Source organism: Nerophis lumbriciformis, linkage group LG29 (assembly GCF_033978685.3).
Source record: "Nerophis lumbriciformis linkage group LG29, RoL_Nlum_v2.1, whole genome shotgun sequence".
Classification (NCBI taxonomy): Eukaryota; Metazoa; Chordata; class Actinopteri; order Syngnathiformes; family Syngnathidae; genus Nerophis; species Nerophis lumbriciformis.
The window spans coordinates 22,777,501-22,785,000 of NC_084576.2; the positions used below are offsets into that span (position 1 = coordinate 22,777,501).

Consider the following 7,500-nt stretch of genomic DNA (forward strand, 5'->3'; position numbering starts at 1 on the left):
TAAAAAAAAAAATATATATATATATATATATATATATATATATAATTTTTTTGTTTGTTTTTTTTGTTTTTTTTGCTCCCCAAGGTTTGATTAAGTTCAATTAAAAAAAACCCAAAAAAAACACTTTCTTACCTCGAGGTGAACTTGTAAGCAGTCTGCCTTCCATGTAAAAGAGCTATAAAACACAAAAGACACAATCACACAACAACAAAAACGTTCTGGTGGAAAATGGCGTGAATGCTGAAAAGCAAAAAATGAAATGCTAACAGTTAAAAAAAATAGCGACAAGTCGCAAAAAAAAGTCTCTTAGATCTGCAAAATGAGCTACAAAAGTCAATAACATGCGAAGAGTAATTATCAATGTAGTAATAAAATCGGACTTTGAGGTGTATTCCTGCAAAATTAGCAAAAACAAAGCTAGCATGCTAGTGTTAGCATTAGGATGTGGATTGAGATTGACGAGAAGTATTTTGACTTTGGAACGGTAATACAACACGTGCACATAAAAACGTTTTGGATGAATACAATAAAGAGCGAAATTGCTCTACCTCGTGGAAAATTTCTCATTTACAGCTCCTTCAACTCAAAAATGTCTGACACAGCGATACCCCGCCACACACGTGCCCTCGCTTACCAGTTTTCCAGGATATCAACGGTCTCCCGACTGATCGTTACACCTCAGCTTCGCCGCAAAATCCCTCGTTACGAGCATCATTACAGTAACCAAGGTAGCAGTGAATCCTGGAAAACGTGTCCCTAATCGCTATCATTAGCGTTTAGCTCCAGGTGGACTTTGGTCTTCCCCAAACGTGGGAAAGGTGAAACCGAGTGTACGGAAGCGGAAGATGGTCATTGAACTCAAGAAAGAAGCGAGCTCGCAAACGGAACGAGTCGATAAAGGACTGTTTAATAATATCGAAACATTTATCCATGAAAATATGAAGAAGCTGCTGAAATTTTTTATTGTTTTTATACAATATTTATTATCCAAAAAGTTGCTTTTCTTTTTCAAAATGAACATTACGTGTTAAAATTGAGACATTTTGAGGGTAGAGAGCACTGATGAAATGGATTTTATTTCATTTCTACGAGCTTTTTAAGGTGACAGAACCAATGACAGCATTGTTGGAGCTCAATGAAAATGAAACGAGCGTTTGAGGGAGTGACATGTGACATGTGACTGTCATGTGTGCGATGAGGCTGACGACACGCTAAGGCGCGTCATGGTAACGATCGGCCATGATGGATGCCCGGGCGCCATGACGGAGCCGGGCTTTGATGGCCACTTTGATCACCGCCATCTTTTATGGCTCATTTCCAACCGGCCGCTGACGGGCGGAGACGGATGTCCTCGGAGGCGCCGAATAAATAACCTCGCACATTTATGTCATGTCCACTAAATTGACCCCGAAGTAGCCATTCCTCACACGGCGACGTATTTAGATGAGACAGGGCGCCTCCTTCTGGGCTGTCGGGGGAGGAACGTTCAGACCGGATGCTTCCATGACTTCAAACCAGAGAACAGACGTTGAATTATAAACGCAAAAAAAATAAATATATAAACGGTGTTCGGAGGGCTCCTCGGAGACAAACCGCTAAAAAAGGTAAAGAGGAGCTTTGCTGGAAATCATTTAGGATCCCAGGGAGAAGGAGAAACATCGAGAAAATAGTCAAAGTATGCTGGCTGCAGTTTGTGAGACGCACCACCAGGAGGATGTGAACCACTTCAAAGGATGAAAATCTGATTTTTTTTTTTTTTTTTTTTAAACCTTCATGCTAAAACAGGATTTTTTTTATTCCTCCGTCTATCTTGCAAAAGTATGGAAGCCACTAAAAAAAATACACCAATGGTAAGTCATGATCATGAGATAAAAAGTCATAATGATCAGACAGGAAAGTCTAAATTATGAGATAAAAATCATGAGATTAAAAAAGTCCTAATTATGATATAAAATCGTAATTATGAGATAAAGTCATATTTGTGAGATTAAAAGTGGACATGAGATAAAAAAAAATTGACATGAGATTTTTTAAAAAATTGACATTTTGAAATTATGAGATTAGTAAATCAAAATTATGAAATAAAAAATTGAAATTATGAGATAAAAATCATGATATTAAAAAAGTCATGATTGTGATACAAAAATCAGAATCATGAGATTAAAAATTGAAATTGTGATAAAAAGTCAAAATTAGGAAATAAAAAAATCGAAATTGTGAGATACAAAATAGAATTTATGAGATTAAAAAAATCGAAATTATAAGATTAAAAATTGAATATGTGATATAAAGTCAAATATATGAGATATAAAGTAAAAGTGATGAGATAACAAGTAAAAATTATGAAATAAAAAAATCGAAATTATGAGATTGAAAATTTAAATTGTGATAAAAAAATCAAAATTATGAGATTAAAAATTCGAAGTTATGAGATTAAAAATTTAAATTATGATATAAATTCAAAATGATGAGATAAAAAAAATCGAAATTATGAGATAAAAAATTGAAATTGTGATATAAAGTCAAAATTATTAAATTAAAAAATCGAAATTATGAGATACAAAATAGAATTTTTGAGATAAAAAAAATCGAAATTATAAGATAAACAATGTAATATGTGATATAAAGTCAAATGTATGAGATAAAAAGTAAAAGTGATGAGATAAAAAGTAAAAATTATGAAATAAAAAAATCGAAATTATCAGATAAAGTAAAAATTATGAGATAAAATCATGAGTTAAAAGTCATAATTGTATTATAAAGTGATAATTAAGAGATTCAAAATCGAAATTATGAGATAAAAAAATCGAAATTATGAGATTAAAAATTGAAATTATGAGATAAAAAGTTAAATTGATAAGATAGTCAAAATTCAGAGATAAAAAGGAAAAATTATGAGATAAATCATAATGAGGTAAAAAAAAAGTCATAATGGTGAGATAAAAGTCATAAAAAATATTTTTTAAATCGAAATTATGAGATTAAAATATTCAAAATTATGAGATTAAAATATTAAAAATAATGAGATTAAAAATTTAAATTGTGATATAAAGTAAAAAAATTAAGAGATAAAAAGTAACAATTATGAAATAAAATGTCAAAATTATGAGATAAAAAATTGAAATTATGAGTTAAAGTCAAAATTATGAAATAAAATCATGAGATAAAAAAGTCATAATTGTAATATAAAGTCATAATTATGAGATTAAAAATTTTAATTATGAGATTAAAAAAAATCTAAATGATGAGATTAAAAATTGAAATCATTAAATCAAAAATTTAATTTATAAGATAGTCAAAATTAAGAGATAAGTAAAAATTATGAGATCAATCATAATGAGGTAAAAAAAAAAGTCATAATTGTGAGATAAAAAGTCATAAAAATGATTTTGAAAAAAATCGAAATTATGAGATTTAAAATTTTAATTAAAAAATAAAAATGTCTTAATCATGAGATTAGAAAATCGAAATTATGAGATTAAAAATTGGAATCGTGAGATTAAAAAATCGAAATTATGAGATAAAGTCGAAATTATGAAATAAAAAGTCATAATTATGAGATAATTTCGACATTTTATCTCATAATTAAGAGATTAAAAATCGAAATTATGACTTCCTTTAATAATTACTTCCTTACTCTACTTCTTTACTCTACTTATTTACTGTACATCCTTACTCTACTTCCTTACTCTACCTCCTTACTGTACTTCCTCAGTGTACTTGACAAATACTCGCGTTTTCATCTCCAAAAGAGCTGCTGCCATCTTTGCAGGCAAACAAGAAATGGGGAAATGTTCAAATGGGATTACGCGGTGGGGAATTTGTCCCCCCCTCCCCCCTCCGACAACACACACACACACACACACACACACACACACACGGGTGTTGTGCACACCTCAAACGAGCAGGCAGGAATTGGCACGACAGAGAAGAGAACATCATGGCCGCTCACTTCCTGTTGGGCCTGAAACAAACAGGATGCGTGTTGTCGTGTGATGTCTGCCACTCGTTTACGTCGGGCGGCGGGCGGACATTTGCATGCCTTTGTGCGGCGGCGCAGACGAATAAACGACGAGCCGCCGATTATAAAAGTGTCCCGACTGGAGGGAACACAAGTGCGACACGCCGCTAATCCTCCTGCGGGGAAATCTATGTCCAACCGCGGCTCAGGCAGCCTGCAGGAGGACCACCTGCCGAGTTGGACCAAGAACCGCCGTCAGGACCCGACTGGCACGTGCACGCTCGCCTAGACATGTGTGACCTGGGTGTGTTAGTACCCAAGACATGGGTAACTTACACATCTGTGAAGGCGCCATTAATGCTGAAAGGTACATGCAGGTTTTGGAGCAACATATGTTGCCATCCAAGCAACGTTATCATGGACGCCCCTGCTTATTTCAGCAAGACGATACCAAGCCACGTGTTACAACAGCGTGGCTTCGTAGTAAAAGAGTGCGGGTACTAGACTGGCCTGCCTGTAGTCCAGACCTGTCTCCCATTGAAAATGTGTGGCGCATTATGAAGCCTATAATACCACAACATAGACTGAGTGTTGTTAAAAGGAAAGGCCATGTAACACAGTGGTAAAAACTGTTTTGCAATGTGTTGCTGCCATTAAATTCTAAGTTAATGATTATTTTCAACAACAACAAAAAATAGTTTCTCAGTTCGAACATTAAATATCTTGTCTTTGCAGTCTATTCAATTGAATATAAGTTGAAAATTATTTGCAAATCATTGTATTCTGATTTTATTTATCATTTACACAATGTGCCAATTTCTTTGGTTTTGGGTTTTGTACATTATATACCTGTATGTTATGTGTGTATATAGACACACACACATATACATACTATACATACATGTATACACACATATATATTAGTGTGTGTATAAATATGTATGTGTGTGTATATGTATACGTGTATATATATATATATATATATATATATATATATATATATATATATATATATATATACGTATATAAACACACATACATATATACATATTTTTACACAAACATTAATTTATACATAAATCTGTATATACATACATATATATACACACACATACAGTATACTGTATATATATATATATATATATATATATATATATATATATACATACACACACACATACAAAAAAAACCCAAAACAAAACAAAAAAAATAAAAATAAATAAACTACAAAAAATTAAAAAATATTAAAATAAAATTAAAATGAAAAAAAATATATATATATATATATATGTTTACTTTTAAAACATCAATTATATATATATATATATATATATATATATATAAATATATATATATATATATATATATATATATATATATATATATATATATATATATATATATATATATATATATATATATATAAATAAAATTAAAATAAAAAAAATATATATATGTATGTTTACTTTTAAAACATCAATACTATGTATAGGGATAGGTTGATTGGCAACACTAAAATTGGCCCTAGTGTGTGAATGTGAGTGTGAATGTTGTCTGTCTATCTGTGTTGGCCCTGTGATGAGGTGGCGACTTGTCCAGGGTGTACCCCGCCTTCCGCCCGATTGTAGCTGAGATAGGCTCCAGTGCCCCCCGCGACCCCGAAAGGATTAAACGGTAGAAAATGGATGGATGGATATATATATATATATATATATATATATATATATATATATATATATATATATATACATAGTATTGATGTTTTAAAAGTAAACATATATATATATTTATTTATTTATTTATTTTTTTTTTTAATTGATAATTTTTTGTAGTTTATTTATTTTGATTTTTTTTTTTTTTTTTGGGGGGGGGGTTTTTTTGGTCCCCAAGGTTTGATTTAGTTCAATTAAAAAACAAAAAAAAACACTTTCTATATACTGTATATATATATATAAATATATATATATATATATATATATATATATATATATATATATATATATATATATATATATATATATATATATATATATATATATATAACAAATTATGTAATGTATATATGTATATAGGTGTGTATATGTATGTGTGTATATGTATATATGTGTATATACGTATCTCTATATGTGTGTATATATATATATATACACACACATATTGAGATACGTATATACACATATATTCATATACACACATACATATACACACCTATATACATATATACATTACATACATACATACATATACACACATATACATACATATTTACATACACACACATATATTAGTCGCAATGTTTTCTTCCTGGGGGGCGTAACAGAAAATTAATACATTACATTTGACAATTTAAAAAATCATGTCCCTTACACTTTTTCAAAAGGCAGCTCTGGTTCTTAAAAAGCCTTTTTAATATTAAAAAAAAAAAAAAAAAACATTTTCAACGTGCAAAAGATAACGTGAAGCTCTACTGGAGACGCCAACGTGGCCCTGATTGTCGGATGCACCGACGAGCCGTTGGATGCAGGTGGATGCAGGTGGATGAAGGTGGATGCAGATGGATGCAGGTGGATGAAGGTGGATGCAGGTGGATGCAGATGGATGCAGGTGGATGCAGGGACGAGACATGTTGGCGCATACGTCGGCAGCTCAATTCCAAACGCTCCTATTATTGTTTCCGTAGCAAATAATAAATGGCGAAGTAAAACGTTGTACGTCTAATAGAGTGCACCTTGGGCTAGTAATAAATGGCGAAGTAAAGCGTTGTACATCTATTAGAGTGCACCTTGGGCAAATAATAATGGCGATGTAAAACGATGCACGTCTAATAGAGTGCACCTTGGGCAAAAGTGGGCACACATCTCCAGCCAGCAGATGAACCCACACCTGACCCACTTCTCCCTGATTTATGCCTTACAGGCTCTCGGCAGACACGGCTTTGTTCTGCCGGGTCATAAATCTCCTGCACCTCGGCGAGGATCAGCTGACCCCCCCAATCCCCGGGCCCCCCTTCCCTCATCCGCCAGAGCCGACACTTCATCAGCCGGAGCAGACAACGGCGGCCAAATAGAGGCAAGTAGGCGGATCAGTGCGTGGTTAAAACGCTCCGGCGGGACACTCCCAGTTTACCTGTTTGTAAACACTGGGCTCCTGAGGGAGGGGGCGGGGCTTGTACTCACTTCCTGCAATAAGATGCAAATGGGTCTTGTCAGGCAGCTTGCAACTGGAGAGGAAACATTCCCTTTGTTCTTCTACTGAGCTGTTTTTTGTTTGTTTTTTTAAACAAAGTGGGGCGAGGCGGCCTCAAATCCCTATGGGGCGGGCACTAGGACCCAGCAGCTAGGGGCGTGGTTTAAAGTATATCATTTATTTTTGCAATAAAGACATTGAAAGACTTGTGTTACCTATATATATGTTACGGCGGGGGGGTTCGTACCCCCGGGATGCAGACGTACCACTCCGGACAAGGCGTGCAGGTAGGAACACGATTTAATCTTCAAAAACACGAAAACAAGCAGAAAGGGAAACGTGCCGATCGCACG

At 33.4% G+C, this 7,500-nt stretch overlaps 1 protein-coding gene across 4 annotated transcripts in view; it reads right to left on the minus strand.

The window, feature by feature from the left end:
- LOC133572070 (alpha-1,3-mannosyl-glycoprotein 4-beta-N-acetylglucosaminyltransferase C-like) overlaps nt 1-7,500 on the minus strand; it is a 490,538-nt gene that overhangs the window by 211,679 nt on the left and 271,359 nt on the right. For 2 of the 4 annotated variants that reach the window (XM_061924729.2, XM_061924730.1), the window contains exon 2: nt 133-175. The exons of the other annotated variants lie outside the window; for them this stretch is intronic. The gene's annotated coding sequence lies outside the window, so the exon portion shown is untranslated. The remainder of the gene's footprint in view (nt 1-132; nt 176-7,500) is intronic. 4 annotated transcript variants of the gene reach the window in all.